The sequence below is a fragment of the Terrapene carolina genome, unplaced genomic scaffold (genome assembly GCF_002925995.2).
Source record: "Terrapene carolina triunguis isolate 2854851 unplaced genomic scaffold, T_m_triunguis-2.0 Scaffold33715, whole genome shotgun sequence".
Classification (NCBI taxonomy): Eukaryota; Metazoa; Chordata; order Testudines; family Emydidae; genus Terrapene; species Terrapene triunguis.
The window spans coordinates 1,633,103-1,656,801 of NW_020698066.1; the positions used below are offsets into that span (position 1 = coordinate 1,633,103).

A 23,699-nucleotide genomic window follows, 5' to 3' on the forward strand; every position below is an offset into this window, starting at 1 on the left:
AGAATACAGTCATGCTTACAGCAGATCCACCAGCTGCTTCCAGTAGCTCACTTCACACCACTCCGAAGCACAATCTTTGCAAATGGGACACCACTAAAACTAGTCCTATGTTCAGTTTCCCTATGGATCAGATACCCATTCCCTAATCTGGATGCAGCTTCCCAGACAGGAAGTTCTTCTTCTAAACTCCACTCTGGACTCAGTGTTGCAGTACAGTCTTGCCTTACTGCTCCCCAGGGCAAGTCAAAAGATGAGTGCCAATGATGTTGCTTGTGGTCTTCTGGCAGGACCAGTGTCTAGTAGGCTAAGGACTATGGTAACCCTGATAGGGATGGAGCATGTGTGGCTTCTCATACGTTTCCCTTGAACTCACCATCTAGGGGCATGATGGTTTCCAGGGCAAGTCTGTGCTGCTGGATTAACTGTGCCTCCATGAAACCTCCTTAGGTTATGGATCCTGTTGAAAGGTATTGGCATCTCCTCAGCCTTTGAGAAAGAGCAAACCTTCACCCCCTTTTCTGGCTTGAATGGAGACCACTGTAATATGATCAGGTGTTGTGCAGTCCCCACACTGAACTGCACATCCCAAAAGAACCACCTCCCCCCTCAATTCCCTGTCTCTCTCTCTTTTCCTAACCCCTGTTCTAGACTCTTGTAGTCACCTTTCCTCTAGCCCCACTTCTGGCCCTGTTCTAGCCAGCCACTCACTCACTACTGGAATTTCTCTGTCTTTTGTATTTATGCCCTCCTGCATGTTTGTTTTTATAAAATCAGTTGAAGTGGGATTCCCAGATGTGCAGAGTCCTGAGCAACCAATAAGGGACCGGTGCCTGAATTGCTTAATCTGCACCTGCTGATTAGTTCTGTCTCTAATGTGACTAAAAGTCTGAAAGCAGCTGGCTGAGCACTTTGTGGGGCTTCTGAGCACTTTTGAAAATCCCAGTTGAGCAGCCAGTCCCACATCTATTCAACTGAACCCCTAGAATGCTCAGGTAACTTGAGTGCAAACTGCTGCTCTGCTCTGAAAATCCCCCATGCCCCCAAATAATACAGTGAGCCCCATTTGCAGCATGCAATTGGTCATTTGCACCCGTGCCAGCTTTTGAAAATTTGCTAAAACTCAAATTCCTACTGACTTCCTTGAGAGCTTTAGCTGAACAGGGACTGCAGCTTCTGGCTCTGAGATGGCTCAGAAGGCAATATCCTGTGGGGTGTTGGGGCATGCTTAAAAAGACAGGCATTACTCACTAGACTTCATAAAAAACATGTTTTCAGGAGATATAGATTTGGTACATCAACCATTTGGGATCTCAGAGAGAAACTTAAAGGGGATTTAGAATGTCAAACACAAAGAAATGATGCTTTGCTTTTAGTGGGGAAAAAAATCTTCCTGAGCACTGTTAGCAACAGATTATTTTTTTAAAAAAAAGGTAGTTCATTGATGTTCCTCTAAGGAGAACTAGTCAATAGAGTAGGGGTCTGATCCTACTCCTAATGAAGTCCATAGCAAAACTCTGATTGACTTCAATGAGGATCGGATCAGAATTTAGTTTTCCTTTACATTCTCATACGTCTGTGCCTGAATGACTTTGCTAATTTTACATTAGTCATGGGGTACTATTGACTGAACCTAGAATAAATATTTCAGTTCTACCAGCAATGTATTTAAAAGCAGAACAGTATTTGATTATCTTTGTGCTTCAAATTTTCATTTTAATTAGGACTATAACATTTCTATCCCCCATCTGCATAAGGTAAATTTGGTGCAGTGCTTAAGTCATCAAAACTGAAAAACAGTTTTTTTCAAAATAAAAACTAACCTCTTATCAGAATATAATCTTAAAATGATCCAGTTATTTACATTATAGTAACTTAATCCAAATCACCCCAGATCTCCAAACCATCATTTGCAATGTGTATTTTGCATATTACCTAGCTTTCACTGCAAAATGATTAAAGCCTGAGGAAATGTGCAACCAGTAATACAAGCTCATAATATTATATTCACAATGACTATATGATATAATAGCATAGTGGTTCAGGGAGTACAGGTGTGAATCTCTGTGCATATACATACATAACAAATTTCTAAACTAATTTATGCTTTGGAAACCAAACGACTTTTCTAGATTTGTAAACATCAATCTAAGTTGCACACAGAGCACAAGCACAATGACTTGCCCACTCACTTTGAAAATATCAGGCCAAATACCATATATGGTCCTTACTCAAGCCAAAACTTCCACTGTTGTCAATGGGAGGGGTGTGTGTGTGTGTGTAAGAACTGCACCATCTGGCCTATTTAGACCCCAATCCTCCAAGCTGGTTGGCCTGCATAGAGCAGTTTGCAGGGTTAGAGCCTCAAGTGTGCACTGCAGGCCAATTGACATGCTAAATCTTAAGGTTCCAGTGGAGATTTTATGCCTAGATATCATTTGACATCATCGTTTGTCTTGAGTACTATGTGCCAAATTCTGCCCTGGTTACAGACACAACTCCTGACATATGTGAGAAAACTTGTCCCTATGTGTGTTACAAGTCAGCACAGGGAGCAGCAGACTGTGGTCCTGATGTGTCACTTCTCAGAAATAGCTAATGATTTTTCTTTCTATGTGCAGGGAAGATCCTAAAGAGGGAAGTAAGATACATTGATTCAGGTCTTTGAAAATGTCAGACACATACCTGACTATAAAAAGGTCTGAGGGAGCTTCTCAGGACGGGGGCAGATGTGTTTGGCACCAGTCACCTTTCCCAGGTCTGGAGCTTCTAGTACAGGGGCTAATTTGCATATCAGATTTTGTGTACAACTCATATTTTTTGGAGTATTTTATTTAAATTGCTGGAGCTGATATTTTTCTCTAGCATTTGATAAATAATGTTTACCAAATGGTAGAAAATGAACATGCAACATATGTTAGCTCTTACAGCAAACTGCCACCATCAGATATTATCCCATAGGGCTGGTTGGAGCAGAATGCCAAGTCTGCAGCTTGTATGTACGTATACACACAGAGTCCAAATGTAACATCCCTAGACTTCCATCTCCCCCATCAGAAATCACCCATATAACCTGTGGCGGTGAAGTGGCTCTTCTGCTGTTTTGCATATCCATTATGTGTAATAACGGAGTCTGGAAACACCACCTAACTGCTTGCTTGCTTTCTCTCGCTTCCTCTACCCGCCCACCCTACCCTCTCTTTCAGGCAGGCAGGCAGATGTTGCAGTGTCTGGTTAGGGGATGAGTGATCCTTCAACATCCTAATGCGGTCTGAGTTCTCACTGTTTCACTGGATAGCCTGCTAAGAAGGAAGTGGGCCAGTAGAAGTGCTGAAACTGGCCTGCTCCATGGGATACATGAGGTGTGTCATTGTGCAGAATCAGGCCCTCCGTATTTACATGCAAAGTCGTGTTAGCTCTAATAAACATTTGGTCTATAGTAAGGCAGAGCAAACATTTTAAAAGTAAAGTCAAAGGGACTGAACCTGCCCTGTATATAAAACTTAAAATCTTACTACCCCAGCATGAAAAAACTTCTCTGCACTATCTTGAGGAACTATTCACCCTGATAAGGATTGCTTATCACCTTTTCTAAGCTATTTTTGTTTGAACTATGAGTTATATTTCACAGTGTAAGAATATGTTAAATAATGAAATTTAAAGTGGAAGGAGCCATACATTAATAGGAATAAGCCACATCAGGAGGTGCATTAGTACTGTAGGCTTTTGGTGTACTTGGCTGAATGCCTCTGATCACTTCAGGCATGCACCAACAGTTGGCTAATGTACACCCTGTTGTGGCTCAGTGCTTGTTATACTCTTACATTCTGATTTTAAAAGCAGGTGTTGGCTTCCAAGGGGAGAGAGATTCCAAGGGCTGCAGGATAATACTTCATAAAGCAAATATTTCGCCCCTCTAGGTAGTTGTCTTCACTTGCCTTGTAAATTATTTCTTTTACATTTGTGATCTTGGAGAATTGTATCTTGTGACAAAGGATTTTGTTTTAAAATACATAACTACATTTTAAAACTATCTGTTAGAAAAGCAATCTCTGTGTGTGCAAGTTAGATTATCTGTCTTGCTCTAGACAAAAGTGAACAGCATATTTCATACTATTTTACTTGTTTATGCTGTGTGCTTATTTCCTGTTTGTTTTTCATTTATAGGATTACTAATGACAGCTACTACCAGAGGCTTCTGTCTCCTTTCAGGTTATTGTAATATGGGGCATTGTACTATATACACGATTATTCACAGAGCATGCATTTCCAGCAGCTGAATTGCTGGATCTGCTCTAAATGATCTATGGCTATTACAGCTGGGACTGTACAGTACAGCTATAATTTTGGTGCATATTAATAACCACCTGGCAAAGAGGTAAATGCCCTTTTCTCTGCTGGGGGCAGAATGAACGGCTGGATGTATTCAACTGGGCAAACGGGGCTGCACTTGTCAAAAGGGGTGATCTTTTAGAAATGTTTCTCTCTGCTTTACTGCGTGCAGCAAAACTCTTAAAGAAATATGATCAAATGAGAAACTAGCTGCAGCCCTGCAGCGGTGAGGGGGGGAGGAAAAGAGGGGATCATTCATGTGCCCCCTTTTCAGGGGGCTTATCCGCTCCCACCCAACAACCTGCTGCAGTGTCTTTTTCCTCCACCAGCTCCGCTGATCAGTGCAGATGCTGTCAAATTGCACGGAGCAACACCACCAACAATAATGATTAATCCTCCTCTCCCCAAACCTGCGCTAAACTGTCTTCCAGCGTCAAGGGGCCACTTTTTTTTTTTTTTTTTTTTTTTTGGTGTGGGGTGGAGGGGTGCGGAAAGGAGAGGGGGTGAGCCAAACCCAAGAAATTGCCAGAGATCAATGAGTGTCCGTGGGCTTTGTCTGCTCGGGGCTGGGCGGGGGGCAGCGTGAATGGATGGCACAACGTGCAGGAAACACACACATTACACACGCTGCAGCTCGGGCAGCGCCTCTCCCTCTCCGCGGCGTAAGGGTGAGGGATTGGGGAGGAAGGGGACACGACCCGGCCAATGGCAGCCGCCGCGGCGGAGTCGCTGGCAGCTGCTGCGGCGGCGGCCGGGGTCGAGCCAGCATGAGCCGGGGCAGCGCGCGGGGAGCCGAGCGGAGCCGGCGCGAGCAGAACGCGCTGCCTCGGGTCCCAGGCGCCGCGCGCCGCAGCGTGGGCGGGGAGAGGGAGAAAGAGAGGGAGCCTCGCAGGCGGGCAGCGCAGACTGCGAGAGAGGCAGCAGAGAGGGGACAGGCAGCGAGAGCCAGCCAGGCGGAGAGGACAGCCCGCGATAAGAGCCAGAGTCGGGGATAGAGCGAGAGGACAGGCAGCGCAGGGAGGACAGACAGAGGGATACATAAAGGGCAGCGAGAGGGAGGGATAGACAGCGGCACAGCAGAGAGAGGGAGACAGAGAGGCAGTGGGAGCCAGCCCGGCGAGTCAGACAGACCCACGCGCCCAGAGAAGTAGCGTCTCCTCCCGAGTAGCAAAGGGGGCGAGGCGGAGGAGGAGGAGGCAGAGACCATGTCTTTCAGGAAGACAGCCACTGTACTGTAACAGCACCATAGCTGCAGCAACATAAACACACACGCCAAAAAAGCCCCACACCACCAAGAAGCTGGGGGCAGATCCAGTGTGCTGGCAAGGTAAATCCAAAAAGCTGTGGACCTCCGTGTGCTGTGTGTTCTTTGTTGTTATGATGTTGTCTTCCCCCACCCCACCCCTTGCATGTGTTTTCTGTCATTTTGTTGAAATCATCCCCACCCTCCCTCAAATTTTTAATTTTTGAGGTCAGCGTGGCTTAAGTGTTGGAGATTGAGGAGCAGAGAAATAGAACAAAGGTTTGTGTTTATTGCATACAGTATGCAATGATCTATGGTTACTTCAAGGCTCCCACTTTAAGATGTGATATTTACAACAACATTAGATTCATATTTTAGTGGAAGAGGGGATATTGGTTCGGAAATTGCTAGACTGGTAACTGAGTATTGCACAGGAGCACTGTAGTATCTGGGTTTTTACAAAATAAAATATGAATTTGCCATTTAAAAAAGCTGTTTTAATTTATTTCTTGATGTTGTATGTAATGTTGTACCTTGTGTAGAGTTCACATGGAAAGATATGGACAGATGTTTAGAAAGTTTTCCTGGTGAGGTCGGACACATTTCTGATAGCTAAATATAAAGTGGATGCTATATATGCAGTGTTATTATTCAGACCATAAATGTTTCATTTGCGTGGCATAGTAAATAACAGATGGCAGATAATTTAAGAATTACATTAAAACTGGGGGGAATACAAGATGATCGAGGTGGTAATAGGTGCTGCAGGATCTTTCAGGAGCATTGTTTTATGGTAGGGCATTTTGGGTAATAGTAATTGTCCAATTTTAGTAAGTTAAAATAATTAGCTCCAGTCTGCTTTTCAGAAATTGAGTTCAACCTTATAAAGAAATTTCAAATAGCAATTTTAATAAGAAATACAGAAAGAGGCAGTCATTCTAACAACTGTTTTAGTAATCAAAGCTTTAAACACTTACCTATTGATTTGTGAAAATTAATGAAAAAATTGGGATGATTTTTGCATTACCTTTGCTAGAAGGAAAAACATTTGGGACGGTTTAATACTTGAGTATTCCTACTGGATAGTAATTTTGTTTGGCAAAACATGTACCATGTGCTTTGTTAGCATCATTATTTTATAATATTGTGATCATGCAAGAGAATAATAGTCTGGAAGCCATAAGTTTAATGTTAAAATTTTTAGCAGTTTACCATGTTCATAAATAGTGAATGTTACTGTGTTGCTGCTGTTTATTAAAAAATTGCATATTTGAATGTGTATTGTTTCAACTGCATTGTTTATAGATATAAACAAGGCATGTACTCATTCTGTGCACCCATTCTTGTGCAACTTTGTTAATGTTGTTATTATTGTTATTTAGTTTACATACTGTTTTAACCACCTGGAATATCCCCACATTTCTAGTTCATGTTTCTATAGTGAGTCTGTTGTCTCCCTGCTCCCCGGGTGTATACATTGCGTTTTTTTTAAAATGCATCCCAGTGTTACTGTAACATGACAGTCCTGTAAACATATTGAGTAATGAAACCAAATGAGCAGATATCAACACAGTAGGTGGTTTGATTTGCCGCTGTGATGCTTCTGACACTGCACTTAACTAGATGTATGAATCAATATGTATTTCTCTTACAATCCTCCAAAATTGACTCTGCAAATTTTAACCAAGTACAAAGAATTAAAGTTAGTTGTTGGGGTGGGGAGGGGGGAAAATTGTTAAGCTGGCCTTCAACTTTTCAGTCACGTAATTTAACTGCACACTAATTTTTGTTTTAACAGTCTTCATCATGGATCAAGGCAAGTTTGTGTGCACAATTAGGCTTGCAAATTACTAATCTCACCTTGACTTTGCCTCTCAGTTCCCAACTGAGCATGGTTACCTTGAGAACTGTGGCATTAGCACTGTTAGAGCATGCTCCGCTTGGGAGTTCGGGTGTGTTCTATTTTTAATGCTATTTAATGAAGAAGCTTCTCACTCTGCAATGAAGGAAGCATAATGGAAGAGCAGAGCAATGATTGGTTATGGATACTGAAAAAGGAAAATTGCAAAGGTAAAAGCGGACAATGGGATATGGTGATTATTATTCAAATCCTTTCAATATATTTATATTAGTCTTATATAAATGAAAATTCAATTATAACAAAAAGCTGATTGAGTCGATGTTTTAAATAAACTCTTTTTGGGGGGGGTCTAAAAAGAATTTTTAAAAATAAAAAAGTACCTTAAAAGTTGTAGAAGACGTAAACGGTGGATAGAAATTGTTGCTTTACGGAACTGTTGATTAATCTGTATATTCTGACATTTATACAAAGATATTATCTAAAGAAAATTATCCCATTTTGATGCAGATCATTTCATGGTGAAATGTTTAATGATGAAATAACATTATTTTAAGAAATATTTTTTAAATGTACCTGTTTTCTTGTGAATTTAGTGCTCACTTCTGTTGTTTAAATGGTGTACATTTTATGGCGATAGCAGTCAGAAGCAGAAGTTTCTGAGTTTTTCTGCCTTTCAGAACTTAAAAGTTGTTTCAATGAATACCACATAGCATGTAATATTTTCAGAAAGCAAACAACTCTAAACCTCTAGTGACATATGTGAGGAAAAGAAAATGCCTATAGATTTATTACAGCGAATATCATTATGCAAATATATGTCTAGATACTCTTTTAAAATGCTTTTCTTTACGGGGAAGTGTTCCATAAATCTGTAACCGGAAAAATATTCATTGGCTATTTGCAGCAATCCACGTATCCAGCATTGTATAAAGAGGCTAGTCCTTGATTAAAGATGTCACATATACAATAATTTTGTTCTCCTGCTACTGTCCCTACAGTATTACAAAATATTGGTCTAAGTAATTTTTAGGGTCCAATCCTGCAAACATTCGTGTAGCTAGTCCTTAAATCTGTGTAGTCCTGTTGATTGCCTTGGGGTTAAGTATGCAAGTAAGGGATATTCATTTGAGCAAGGATTCGTGAGATCAGACCCTAAGAAAAGAAATGACTTAGACAATATAAAGAACAGAATTAGATCAATGAGAAAATTAACACAATTCTCATTGTAGGAAATAACACAACTATAGTACAAAAGTGTCTTTGAAACTTGACCCATGCAGAGTAATCAGACACCAAATTGAGCTCGCTCTAAGGATGCAAGTTATCCCCAAGACATCACTGGGACTACTTGCATGAGTAAGGCAAGCGGAAGTTGTCCTAATAAAACACTAATATGGAGTAGCGAAAAAAATAAAACGAAAAGGATATAAGAAGTTTTAAATTACAATATGTTCTTGGTTTCCACCCAGTTAAAGTGTAATATGGTGTAATCAAGTATTTTAGCTTAGAATTATGAGTAAAAAGGAACACTAATTCTAGAATCACTTTCTCATAGAGTGTAATCTTGAGTTCCTTGTGCACACATAGAAGGAATGCGGGATCTGGTCCAAAGGTTGCGTCAGTGTCACAAATACCGGGATGAATTTTTAGCTGCTGTAAATTGGTGTAGCTCCATCGACTTTAGTAGAGCTGTGTTGATTTGCACCAGCTGATGATCTGGCCTACCATTTATAATGTACCAGATTCTACTATCCAGACTCACATTGAGTAGCAGCTTACTCCATGAGTAGCACCATGGATTTCTGTGGGATTAGTTGCCGAGTAAGGAACTATATAGTGTGTGCAAGGTTGGCAGTACCTGGCACATAGGGAGTACTCACAAAATAATGGCTTTGTACAAAGCTTGTTGAAAACAATGGGAGACTTTTTAGCCCAATGTCTTTATTTAGATGTAAAGAGAGTTTGTAACTCAAATGATCATTTAAAGGGAATGCTATGAATTTTTAAGTAATTTATTATTAAAGATTGGTCAGTTGAAAATTAATGTAACTGCAATACCAATCAACTTGCAAACTCTTTTTGTCCCTTTGCTCATTCATTTATTAGATGTGAAGTTTTGTTCTGTGCAGGTAGTAACTCAAACAAGCGTGTCATTGTTTTTCATCCTGAAGAATGAAACATATATTAAATTAAAAGGCATAAGTGCGAAGGATTGTGTAAATTCCAGTGGAAAGTGAGCGGTTCTGAAGAAATCCTAGAAACACTAGATACAGACAAGCATATCTTTGCATATGGTAATGTGCACTTCTGTAGTACTTTCCATCCCAAAGCTTGCTTAATTAAGCCTTACACCATCCCTGTGATGCAGGTAAGTATGACTTTCCCCATTGTAAGGATGGGTAAACTGAGGCACAGAATGATTTAAGCGACCTGTCCAAACTCACATAGCTAGTTTGCGACACGGCCTGAAAAAGAACCCTGTCCCAACTCACATTCCTGTGCTTTAACTAACAGACAATGCTTTCTGTCTTATTGCTGTTGCTTAGTTTTTCAAAATTTTAGCATTTCTGATATGCTGTCAAGATGGCTTTCAGAAAGACATAGATAAAAAAAAAACGACATTAAAAATCATGTTGTGTATATAGTTGTATAATTTTTATAATTTTTTCTAATTTTTTTTTAAAAATTGTGCCTAACTGGCAAATAAGGCACCTTTGACACAAGTAATCAATGGTCTGGATAACTGATAATTTTAGTTTTTTATGAATAGCACATATATATATATATATATAGGTACGCCATTGTAAGTTATGAATTGGATAGTTGATAATTCCATGTTAAGAAATGTTTCTAGTAGGATACTTATTATAGGGCAGTACCGCAAACTCCACCATAAGGTTAACTGCTAGCTGGAAAGGTCAACATTATAATGATGACATAATTATGGTACGCGTGTGTATGCTTTTCTAGAAAAAATAAAAGACAGGTGAAGATTATGGTACTGTTTTTTACTGGGACAGTGAAGAACTTATTTGTACATTCTGTTCTTGCTGAATTTGTACCAATTTGTCTATGGAGGCCCAAAATACTTAGGTATAACATTTACATACAGCTACTTATATTTGCTTGACTTGGGTTTCCAGTTTGAGTACCTCCAATTGTAGATTCCATGGATTAGAACATATGGTGGATGTACACTATGTAAATTTGTCAGTAACATTTTCCTGCATATGGTTTCCCTGTAAGTATAATGTTTTCTATATCTTTCCTTAGCTTGATTTTTTTTGTTTAGAATCTAAGAACACACAAAACAAATACATTAATGTTTAATGTTTGCCATATCTGCTCATAAAGCTCATGAAAAGAGACTGTGGCTGAGAGTGACACTTCTGCAAAAAAAAATCCACAGGATCCTCATAAAATTGTCCTAACACAAGCTTTTTGTTAATTATACTACAGTTTTGTGTACCTAGCTCTTCCTTTTTATTAACACAGTTTCCAGTCTTTCCAATAATACTTCAGCAATAAATCCTTTAATTTATTCTAGGAGAAGGATATTACTGGAAAGCTGTCCCTTTTTAAAATCTGTTTACCATTTTGGATCATACAATGGTATATTTAATGGAATTACTTTAGATATATCTAGATACCTAAATAATATGATAAGCCAGTATCTGAAAACACATTCTCATATGATGTTTGTTTATTTGCATTTCTACTCCTAAATTAACTCTTACTAAGAGAAAAGGAACTTAATGTAGGGAGACGGAGAAAGCCGGAATAAATAAAATAAACATGATTTTAGATTTTATAGGCATCAGTTAAGGGAATTTTAAGGTTAAGTGACTAGTCACCATTGTGATAAGCATGGTTGAAAATCTTAGATACTGTAATATGTTTTTCTACTGCATTTTCAAGAAGCCATGAAGTTTTTTTTCTATACAGATATAATACAACACAATTTTAACTGACACACACACACACACACACACAAGCAGCAATGTCTGGGAACACATTTATGGTTTGGATAGTTAGTGTTGTAAAGCAATGGATTTCTGAGTAATTTGTAAGCAAATATAGGTTTCTAGATGTGATCGTTCATATTCTGTATATTAAACTGAGTCAGAGGAAAAGTAAAATTTTTTGGTAAGTGAAACACAAAGAGCTGCCCACAGAGAAACTGGCACATTTTTTATTGTACTTGCAGTGAAAAAGACATCTGCTTCTGATCTTCCTTCCAGGTGGTGACTCACAATTTAAAGGGGTGGTGGGAGGGGAAGGCAAGCTACTAAAAAACCCCAACCATAAAAAAAACCCCTCCAATATCTTAGTGCTTGTTGATATGTTTCCAGTTTTGTTTTAGGGAATATATCAACTGCAGGTACTGTATAAACATTTCATAAATATTAAAGCTGTTTGAGCTTGGAAAAGTCCCCAGATGGGTAAAAGCTACCTTTTTCTAAACCAGAAGGCCTCAAGCTTGTGAATTGAAGGAAGAAGAGTGTTGAGAGGGGGGAACACTTTAATGCACAATTTTTATTCCAGGCTCACAAAGTTTTGCTATCTTTGTCCTATTGTTCTCACTCTATGCTAAAATACTCAAATCAAATATGTGAACCTCCAATTGCTTTCAGGCTTCTTTTTATCCAGTACCTAATTGGCAAAAAGCAGTGATTTCACTGGATTCGTGAAAATAAGGCTTCCATATCTAATGTGAATCCTGTGATCAACAGCACACTGGTACATTTTAATTTCCTGTGCATTGCAGTGTTTTATATTTTTGTTGCATTATGAGTTGAGCTCTTTGTTGTATTGAACACAGTAGATATACTTAGAACATATTACAAATTCTGACTGTCATTTACAGCAATGGTTTTCTAAACTTTTTTTTCATTTGCGGACCCCCTAAAAAATTTTGAATGGAGTTGCAGACTACTTTGTATACCTTAGATATAGTTTGCGGACCCCTAGGGGTCCATGTACCACAGGTTGAAAACCACTGATTTACAGAATAAGGATCAGATAGTAACAGCTTTACTTATGGTGAGTCTTATTGACTGTAATGGGGCTTCTTGTGGTGCAGTGCCCCGTTTAGCATCAGCCTGGGAGTCACAATGGGGCCAAAAGTAAAGAGAATGCGACAGAACTTTTTCTGATGAATGAGACCATAGTGTGTGAATTACAAAGATTACAGCCATCATATCAACTTTATAAGTAATAGTCAAATTGTTCATGGTCAGATGAACCGTTTACTGTTTTGGGTTTGATAGTGCAAGCACTTAACTGATCAGTGTCCCATTGAAATCAATGGGGAATTTTACCTAGGACATCCTGATTCGTCTTCTTATATTAAACATTGTAGTAATGTGGGTTTTAATAACAGGGATGGGGAATTAGGACAGTGCAACCATTCATGTTATTGAACTTTTTACTTTCAGTTGCAGTAAAGTAAATACTGAATTGTTGCAGTGCAAACCAACCTTCAAGGTGTGGAGGTCATTTGAGCACACAATTTAATTATATTTCTGTTTAAAATAATACTGTTCCATTTCTGAGGTGAAATGCCACCTTCTAAATTTATTACCAGAGGCATAACATTAAGAATAATTTGAACTAGCTTGCTTAATGTGTTAGAAAATACTTGTCATGGAGTCAGAAAAGTTTATGATGTCATAAAAGCTTTAAGAGAAACACATCAAATAAACTGTTCACTTTTTACAGTAGGCCACCATTTTTAATGTGAACCCTGGAAATATCTGATAGTTTTATCATTTATAAATCATGCATTTCATAATCCATCATGTTTTAAAGGAAGGCGGTTTGACTTTCATACTTTCTGTATTCATTTCAGAAAAATTAAGACCACCTTCAAATGATAGAAAAAATTGTCTACATAGATCTGTAAAGTAAGCATAATAACTTTTAAAAAGGCATATTAAAGTACACTGTCAGAATATATGCTCTCATTTATCTGTTTCCAGCACAATATAATGCAAAATATTGTAGACAATTGCAAACCTATTTCTGGTTCTGATATAATTGCTGGGGAAGGAGATCTTTCCTTGCTGTATAGGACAAAGACTAGGTCAAATAAATTAATAAATTTTATCATATTTGACCAAGGTATTATATATTAATATATTTAGTTACTATGGTATAATAATAAATAACAGGAAGGATTACCTAGGACTACTATGTGGGCTGCAAATGGAACTAAAGAATCATGTTTAGCAGATATTAAAAAAGTAAATTAGCACTGATGTGTCAATGAAGACTTTGGATTGCTTTACAAGAAGAAGTATAGGGGTATCCTTAATCTGTTCTGTTCATGTTGAGGGGGCCATATACTCGAGGTGACACTTACCCCTGCATAAAAGGCCAGGATGAGGTCTGTGCATGATGTAATGTCAACTGTGTCTATGTAAACTCTTCTCCTCTATGACTTTCCAGTGCTAATGGAGAAGTTGGGAGCACGCAGCAAGTTGTGGGAAACAAATGCCAATGCAGCATTTTAGCAACTTTTAACTGTGCTGTCAGAGATGGCGTGTGTGTGTGTGTGTGTGTGTAGGGGGAGGGGAGGGGAGCATGGATGGCTGTCAAGTTCTTGTGACTGCACAGGTATCCATAATGTTTGAGCTCTAGTTCCCATGGATGCTCCGTCTGCTCACCTTTTAGCTAGCCTTGTCCTCTACTGCATTGCTACCATTCCCATTCCCACAATTCAGGAGAAGAATGTGGCAGGCATATGTCTTTTTCAAAGCCATGTGTTTCTTTGATGTATTTGTTACTCTCCATGCATATGTATATACTTTTTTTTTTCCAGAAAGGGGAAGAAAGGGGGACTCACTAATTATGATTGTTCCTTTACATATAATTTCTTCAAGAATGTTATGGTCAGAAAGTCATTACTAACTTTATTCTCAGTTGTCATTATGTTCAATATCCGGGGGGATGAAAAGCCAAGATGCATTTTCTTTGGGCATCTTGTGTCCTTATCAATGTTGCAAGTCGCTATACATCTAAATTCAATAAAGTATCAATACTTATCAGAAAAAAGAAGATGCATTGCTCATTTTTCTCCTTTGTTTTTGTTTTTTGCTGATAAATAAAATTAAGCAAAATATGAAAAATTTCAACAAGTTCTAATCAACTAAGAACCTAGGCAAAACTACAGCAAACATATAATTCTTTAGTCTTGTCTTAAATAACACAATAGATGGGGCACTTCCAAGTGTAATTGGTATTGGTACAGAATTTATTAGCCAGAGAGTATAGCTGCTAAATATTTGAATAGAATATCAGATTAGAACAAGGAAAAATCAAAAAGTAACACTACATATTTTTGAAGCACGATAGTCCTGTTCCATTGAAGTGTGTTAGTAGCAGCTAGAAGTTCTGACAAGGTTGGGGTTCTGTTGTGCTATGTACTGTAGAAAGACATAATAAGACACAGTCCCTGCCCCAAAGAGTCTACACAACAATATAAATGGACAAAATGGACAATGGATGGGAGGAAGGATGTACTATTTTATCCCAATTTTACAGATGGGGAGTCGAGGCACGGGGAGTCTAAGTAATTTGCCCAAGGTCACAGAGGAAGCATATGGCAGAGCTGGGAATTGACCCCAGGTCTTCTTGAGTCTCACTCTGGTACCTGAATCACAAGACCTTCCTTTTCTTGAAGGATCTCTGAAAAACAGGGGTGCTGGAACAATTTGTATAGTGGAGGTACTGAGAACCATTGAACCAAACTGTAAATCCTGTATATGATGGAAACAACTTTAAGCCAGGGGGTTCAGGAGCACCCCCAGCAGCCCTAGTTCCGCATCTATGCTGCAAAAATATAGTAAGTTAAATAACCGAGAACCTTGCATGCTTAACATTTTTTTTTAAACAATCATAAATTAAAATCCTTCATCTATGACCTTCTGCCTACTTGTACCTGTGTCTCTACTTCCCTACCAGTCCCCCTCCACTCGTCTAACTTTCTGTTCCTTCATGGAGTCTTACTACCCTTAGTGCAAGTGCTTTTTCCTTTTCAGATTGCGCCACTTGAAACAGCTTTCCTTTATCTCATCAGCTCTCTAGCACTTTTCAAATATCTCAGAATTTATTTACCCTCTTTTGCTGATGCCTTTTAATTTTTCTCTGAAATTAATTACATGCCTTATATTGTATTTTATTCATCATACAATGAACTTACACTTATTTTCTAATTTAATGCACTGGGCAGTCCTGAATTATTTAACTCTTTAAAGCACTATGGGATGCAGTTTGTTTTAAAGCATGTTATACAAAATATTCCACCATGTTTCAAAGAGTGGAGGATTCCCAGGCTCGTCGTGTTTGTTTTGTTGGATCTTTAGGAGGAAGTATGGTCTAGCTAAAAATGTGCATTTTCTTCAGACAAGTTATTTCTGATATGTTTGTCTGTAAAAAGGAAGATCTTACAATTTAATTGTTAAGGAATAATTTATGCTTTGGAGCCTCTTCAGATGTGCAGCTAAAATTAATTTGTTTAGTTTCATGAATTTTTATACATCCTTCTGCTAACTCGGAGCTCTAAATCCAGATTCCGGAGGTCAGTGAAATCATGTGGACTTATGATGCTCCTTGGAGGATTTTGTGTCCTGATGTCCCTCTCCATTAATGTAGGTTATTTTTTCATTCTTGATCAGTAATATTTGTCATATCCCTTCATTTTACTCAGTTGCTTGAAGAACAAAGTAGAATAGAAATTGCACAAAATTGTGAGAGGCTATTACAGCATTTCTGTGATATGAAAGGCATTTTACATGCAAGCTCTCTGGCTGTGGACTGCTCACTAAGGTGTGGCCATGAAATGCTGCAATTGCTACAACAGAACATAAAATAATGGTCAGATGCAGTGTATTTTTGAACTAGGTGTAGTTTGTAACTTTAGCTGTCACTTTTGGGTAATAAGAATTGGGTTAAATTATTATATGGAGATTTGTATTGTATTATATACAATATAAATGTTGGATAAACTTATATCCTGCACCATGAATTGAAGATTATGCACGCTTTACATAATAATAATCATAGTTACTTTGTGGACCTAGGTTATGTTTGTTGGGGGCGGGGGAGCTAGCTGACTAGGAAGCTTGTTCAGGATTGCACAACTTTTAAGATACATGATAGATATCAACAGTTGAAGTAGAGATTCATTGGCAGCGGTAAGCCATACCACATTTTAGAGACGTGTGTAATTAGAAACCCCATGTAGAGACAGGGATTCACAAAAATTGAACAGCAATGTCCAGTTGAAATTTTATGTAGAGATTTGCCATAAATTGCAAGCTAGATATGCGGATCTTTGAAAAAGCAGAATTTGTTTATAGTGCCTAAGACTCAATCTTTCTTTAAATCTAACTTTTTTCCTCCTACCCATTTTATTTCTTTACTGCTGTTAACATGTAGCAGGAGAACTTCTTATTTTCAGCTGCCCGTTTACCAATCTAATTTATTCACTTTTCAGTATTCTGATCACTGAGAGTGCCTAAATCACTATGCATCCTCTATACTGTTTAGTTCTGGCATGAAAATAACACAGACTAGTGACAAGAAGTAATAAATAGATATGGGGAATTGTCTGCCGAGGTGAAATAGGGGAGGCATGGATGATTTCTGTTGTGGTCTGATACCCGGCTGGGAGTGATGCAGCATCTATTCAGTTAACTCTAATATGGCATAGAACGGTAGGCCTCTCTGGCCAACTGAAGACAAAATTCTGCCACCTTTACTGAATAATCCTTTGTTTCAATGGGATCACTTGCCATTAAGGTTCTACTCACCACAGATAAAGGTGCCAGTATCTGGACTTCAGGAGCAACACACTGATGGAACTCTAAAAAGAGTCCTGCGCAGTCCTTGACTAGACTGATAATTGTGACATAAGACCTTGTGAATGTGTGTACATGTTGGAGGGCCATACTGGTGACCTGGAAGAGGCTGGTGTGAGCTGTTTTTAAACACGAGCAACTTGCAGGCCCTATAAAGGAAAATGTCCACTCTTATTAACAAAAATGCAAGTCTCTAACTGTATACCTTGCAAAGATAGACTTGAAAATGTTAATCAATATAAACCAAATGCTATGAATGAAAAGAATATGCAACAGGGCTCTAATTCTGTAAACAGGAGGCGGGTGTAGTTTAAAGATCACACTCTCCGCACACATATAAAATGAATAAGTTTTGAGTGTATCCCAAAGGATAAACTCACTAAACCTTTCCCAAATCCTCATGCCAGTCCTATGCATAGTGGAGTGACAATCATGGACAGAAATTAGATTACATTTGAGGGAGAGGGAGCAAAACACTTCTTTGCAGCCATCCCAAAAATGCAAAAGGCTCTGTTAAAATTTTCAGCGCTATCTAAGTGTACCCATATTGCTGTGAGTGAGGCTGCAGCTGCAAGGGAACTACCTTTTTACACAGCACCCTGATGTCCCCCTGTCTCTCTAGGTGCAAAAGGGAGACGAACCATGTAGTCTCTGCAGCCCCCACCCCATCCCTCACCTGCCACTGCAGCAGCATGCTGAGGAGGAGAACACATGGGACCAAATTGCTGCTGTACTGAGTGGGAGTTCACTAGCTGCTTCTGCAAATCTTTCTCCACTGATACTTCCCAGGCTCATCCAATAGTATGAAAAACTGGTCCTGGAAAGGAGCCAAGGAGACATGCTCCTCCACCCCCTACACCATCTAGAGGAGGTGAAGGCCAGTGCGGGTCAGAGAAGGCCTGTTCTCCTCAAGAAATGAAAAGGAGACCCATTCACCAGCTGACCACCAAGCCCCCACTGGAAGGGATGTGTGCTCCCACTTTATCAGCCTCAGCCAGACACTGCAGGATGACTTGCCTGATACCACTGATATCAGCAGAGGTCATAGGACAACCCACCTGCCACCACTACTGCTGCTATTAGGATCAGGTGCTAGGTAGGGGAGTCATTTGGAGGAGTCTTCATAAGATGCTGAGGAGATGAAAGCTTGCTGGGTTAAGAAGAAATGAGCCAAAGTTTAAGTTTTGAAGCCAGGAGAGTATGAAGTTGATGAAATTCTATAAAGAGTATAGATATTTTTGGCAGGGTGAGTATAGGGACGGTGAATAGTATCACTCACTGAGGATCGAAAATTGAGATAGTCTTCTGTTTAAAAAAATAGTGGGATTTTTAGGGCTCTAACATGGAAATGTAAGGACTCTTTCCCCCCCACTTTCCATGAAGGAAAAAAAATGGAAAAGTGCAGTGAAGGCTCAAACTTAGGTACATATATATATTTTTTTTCAATGAAGAAAGACAATGGAAGTTTTACATTTAACAATTTGACAGACCTTTTCCTGATCACCACCTTGATAAAATTCATTTGTGATATTGAATAGAATAAGGGTTCTCTGCCATGGGGACGTGGGGTGCAACCTCCATTCCTGTGTTGCTAAATGGAAAGGAGTCCCATTATGGAAAAGGGGGTCACCCTTACAATACAAGAGAACAAGGAGCATGCCTGATTCAAAAGGATATAAAATCTGAATGAAGGACACATTTAACTTCCATTAGCATTAGTATGAACTCTCCAAAAACAGACTATCCCAGTGTAGGGTTGTATTAGTAAGTACAGGTGTGGAGTAGCATAAGGAAAATTCAAGGCAGCATGTTTGTTTCTGTGACTTGACTCATCTCAGTAAATAGAACATGAAAGTGAAATTCTGACTAGTTAGTGGACAATGATCTTGACAAGAATTGTCTGTAGTGCTCTTTGCTGCTCTCTGCATCTATTAGCTCAATGTTTTGACTTGTGTGTTCAGGATCCTGCGTATTTTTGGTCCATTTGTTTTGCTCTTAAATAAAATATAATCACTGTCTGCAGTGCTTATTATTAATGCAGTCATTGCCTGTCTCCTTCTCTGTGGGATTTAGAACATTCTTAGAGTGGTAAAATACATCAAGGACTTTAATTGAAATGGTCAGTGGCATACAGAGAAAAGTCTTTCTTTTGGAAATATTTCAGAAAAACACTTTGTTGTGGTACTTTGTGTGGAGTTCCATGAAGATATTTCCTTTTACTGAAAAGTGATGTTGATGGTCATTAAGAAAAATAAAAATAACCCAAAGTCCTCAGTACTTGCAGAAATCAGTTCTGAATACTCTGTCTCCTTCCCTCTCCCCAGTATAGATATCTTTACAGGGGCATTTTTCCAATGCAAGTATCTTAACAATATGAGTATCTTTAAAAAAAAAAAAAAAAAAAAAAGTCCTTCGCAACAATGTGAATGTCTTCAAACTATAGTCATGGCATTAAACACGGAACTCTATACTATGTTAATATCCTCAAAGAAAGGACACCTCTAAACATGCCTATTTGATGAAAGGCCAGGTCTCCACAAGTGGAGGTCAACCCCAGGGAAGTAAAGACTGTCAAACAGGGGTACTGAACAATGTGAAACTCTTCAAAGAGGGGGGCTCAGCCTTACATGGAACAATAGTTCAGAGGGAGAAATCCCAGCAATGTAAGTCCTCATTGTTCTACATTTCCTTTACAATGAACATCCTTTTGCACTGGATTCTCTTTTCCTCATGAAAACTTTTAGAATGCAAAATGCCCACTGGGAAGGAGAATAGGACTCCTCCCACCACTCTACATTGTGAAGCCGTTGAACAAAGGGAGTTCTGGAACAAAATTCCAGAGGGAATTTAGAAGAATCCCAAATGATTTGATTTAAAACAAACAAAAATGTATCATCAGCATCACGTACATGTCACAGATAAAAAAAACAACCAACCAACTATAACAGCAGTTCTCAAACTGTGGGTCGGGACCCTGTTTTAATGGATTCGCCATGGCTGGCTTAGACTTTTTGAGGCCTGGGGCCGAAGCCTGAGCCCCACCTCCCGGCGCTAAAGCTGAAGCCCGAGGACTTCAGCCCTGGGTTGCAGGGCTCCGGTTACAAGCCCCCTGCCTGGGTCTGTAGCCCTTAGGCTTCGGCTTTGGTCCCCCCCACCTGGGGTGGTGGGGCTCGGACTCTACCCTCCCGCCCCCCGGGCGGGCTCAGGCTTCGGTCCCCCCTCCTGGGGTCGTGTAGTAATTTTTTTTGTCAGAAGGGCATTGCACCGCAACCAAGTTTGAGAACCCCTGAATTATAACCAGATCAAAGAAAGGTATGTTTGTATAATGTCTAGGCAATTTGAGGACAATGAGGACAAAATCAATTGCACAGATAACAATTTCAGAAAAGACTTTGAAAAGCGTTGGGGATGGAATAGATTGAAAGGAGGATTGAAGTGAAATTCATCATCATTTACTGATTGCCATGCTGGGTTTGAATTCAGACTTTACAACATACGGTATTCTATTACTGGACAGTCCTGATGTAATTAGGCATCCCAAAGATATCCCAAGGAAATATTTCCTTTTCCTTTTAATATCAGAAGCCTAAAACATTGCAACTTCAAAGAATTCTTGAGAGAAGTGAACTTTTGGATAACACACCAGGGTCACAGAGTAAAGAAAACAAAAATAAAGAGCAGTTATATAGTGATCTTGCTTTAGATAACTAAAGCAACATTACCATGATATTTGCAGTATTCCTTCTAAATACTACTTGCATGACTATAATAGAGATGTTGATATTGCTGCTTCTTTTCTTCCTTTTTATACTGTCAGTGTTATGATGCAACTTTGAACTCTCTTTAGCTCTCAAGTCACTTAGCTCTTCCAGCAGCACAAGTGTGAGGCATTGTTATAAATAGCTTTTAAATGCTATTTCAATCTCATTAAACATGTAATGATATTTGGTATTGTATTGTAGACAGGATTTTACATATATATTTCTTGTGCCCTGTCACCTTAAAAATTGCATATTAAGCTGATAGTGAAGAGAGGAAAAATCTATGAATTTTGTCCCTGGAACAGGTAGTTTTCCCATTCTTAGTTTCTAAAGCAGTATGGGACACAGAGTTTAGACTATATTGTATTGTTCTCAGACAACAAATCCATATATATGAAATATTTAATATATCTTCCCTGAAACAATTTACCTATACCTACTGGTGTCCACATACGTGTTGTTTTTCTTATGTATACATTTTATGTTTTTATATCTAAGCATGAAATAATTATTTGTTTTACAGTTTTTACCATCAGTTACTTTTTCAAATCAAACATACCAAATAATTGCAAGTATAATCTGGATGGATGGCAACAAACCCTTGTTATAAACAGGGAAAATTAAACTCTATTGGAGAGAGATTAGAACAAGAAGCTCTTGAGGTTAGAATAAGAGTTTGTCTACCTCTGGCAGGAGCGAGGGTCCCAGAACCTGCCTTCAGCCTGAGCCCGAACATCTATACTGCACTTTGACAGCCCCGTAGCCCGAGCCCCATTAGCCTGAATCAGTTAATGCAGCCAGCCACGGGTGTTTAATTGCAGCATAAACATACCCTAAGGCTATCAAGTGCATAAATCCATTAAAGCACAAGTCTCGGACTCGTTGACATTTGAGGACTTGACTCAAACATCAAAGAAGTCAATGGGAGTCTTTCAGCTGATTTTTATTTCAGCTTTGGATCAGTCCTCAAGTGCATAGTCACACATATCCGGTACCTATACTTAGTCCATGTAGGGTCATTTTTCAAAGAATGCCTTTCAGGCATGTAAACATTTCCCACAAGTACAAATTTTAAGTATTCAGTGCAGTGTAAGTAATGGATTTTATGCACTCCTTTGTGTAATCAGGTGCTCAGTTTTGCAGAGCAAAACAAATTGACAAAAATATTAGGGAATTTTTTGATGCAGTTGCAAACCAATCACTGCCTTCTTGCTTATTAGCACAGGAGTCCCCTTCTATTTGCGTCCTTATTTGCACTTTGTGGATAGATGCTATATAATTGTTTCCTTTGTTCAAACAAATAATGGCTTTTGTAATTAACTGCAATAAAAGTTTGTTTTACTGATGCTTAGGACAAAATATTGATTACATTAATTCCCCCTTAATGTCTCACCGTTATTAATTACAGTTTTCTTGACAAAACTATGTTTCTGAAATAATTGCCCCATTTTAAAAAATGAATGTGTGTTTGTTATTGTTTTTCCCCCTTTATAATCTTTTTCAATGTATGTAATGATTATGTAAATAGGATTTGGTAGCCCTTACAGATTTACTTGGACTTTGTGATATTTAAATTTGAAAATTCACATACGTTTGTTATGTGAAATAGTATTTGCCAGCGGATGAGACTCTTTACTGTTACGTATTTTCAAACTAGGGTTTTCTTTTCTTAAGTGTGACTTCTTAATATGTTAGAACTTTGTTTAAAATATCATCTGCACCATTGCTATAACGTTCTATAGGACAAAGAGCCAAACCTTTCAGGCCACACTCAGGTAGAACTCCTGCTAACTTTAGGATGAAAATATGAACTCCTTGCTCCATTGGAATCAATGGTAAAACTCCTGTTGTCTTGATTGGGGCCAGGATTTCACCCAACGCCGTGGTCTAGATACAGCACTTAAATTTAGATGCCAAATTAAGTTCTTAATTGTGTAATTGGGTTGTATATGTTCTTGCTGTTTAGATTGATGGCCTGTGGATGAAAACATGTTTTCTCTCTGTTCCCATTAACCCACTCAATAATTCTCATTTAGGTGCACAGTACTATAGTTGTTGTATTCTTAAGTGGCAATACTGCTTTAGGTGCAGATGGAACCGCTAGCGTATTAACAGTTTGAGGCATCTGTAACAGGGTCTTGTCTCATCCTATGTCAGAGCCTGCCTCTGTTTGTTTCCCTCCTGGCCCAGCATGACTTTGCTTTTGAATTGTGTTCCACTTCTGGATCTACTTTATTAACATAAAATTAAACAGTTTCAATCAAAGCCAGAATTTCCTAGCCTTCTCTTTCAGGCATATTAGTTCATTATTCCCCTGTTGGTCTCCTAATTCCCTCTGAACAGGCTTTTTCCCTGTGGCTGGTAAGGAGAGCCTACTTCACTGACCCTTCTGTCATATCCCTGCATCCCTCACAGGTCTCTCTCCTAAATTTCCCCTTGTATCCAGTCATCTTCTCTCCAGATCTTTTTGAGCAGGGTAGCTTTGCTAGGTCTCTCCAGAAAGATGTCCTCTAGGTTATTTTAGCTCCTATTCTCTCTCTCTGCCACAGAAGCTCCCTCTTATAGGAAGCTTTAGCTCAGGCTAACATCACATGATGCCTGGTCACCTAACCTAATCACCAGCCCAAGCAAAAATCCATCAC

General features: G+C 39.0%; 1 protein-coding gene across 5 annotated transcripts in view; it reads left to right on the forward strand.

Moving 5' to 3' along the window:
• The window catches only part of LOC112112032 (cAMP-regulated phosphoprotein 21), a 265,123-nt gene that overhangs the window by 69,141 nt on the left and 172,283 nt on the right, over positions 1 to 23,699 (forward strand). For 3 of the 5 annotated variants that reach the window (XM_026663465.2, XM_026663468.2, XM_026663469.2), the window contains exon 1: positions 5,455 to 5,656. The exons of the other annotated variants lie outside the window; for them this stretch is intronic. The gene's annotated coding sequence lies outside the window, so the exon portion shown is untranslated. Of the gene's footprint in view, positions 1 to 5,454; positions 5,657 to 23,699 lie in introns of those variants that run through there. 5 annotated transcript variants of the gene reach the window in all.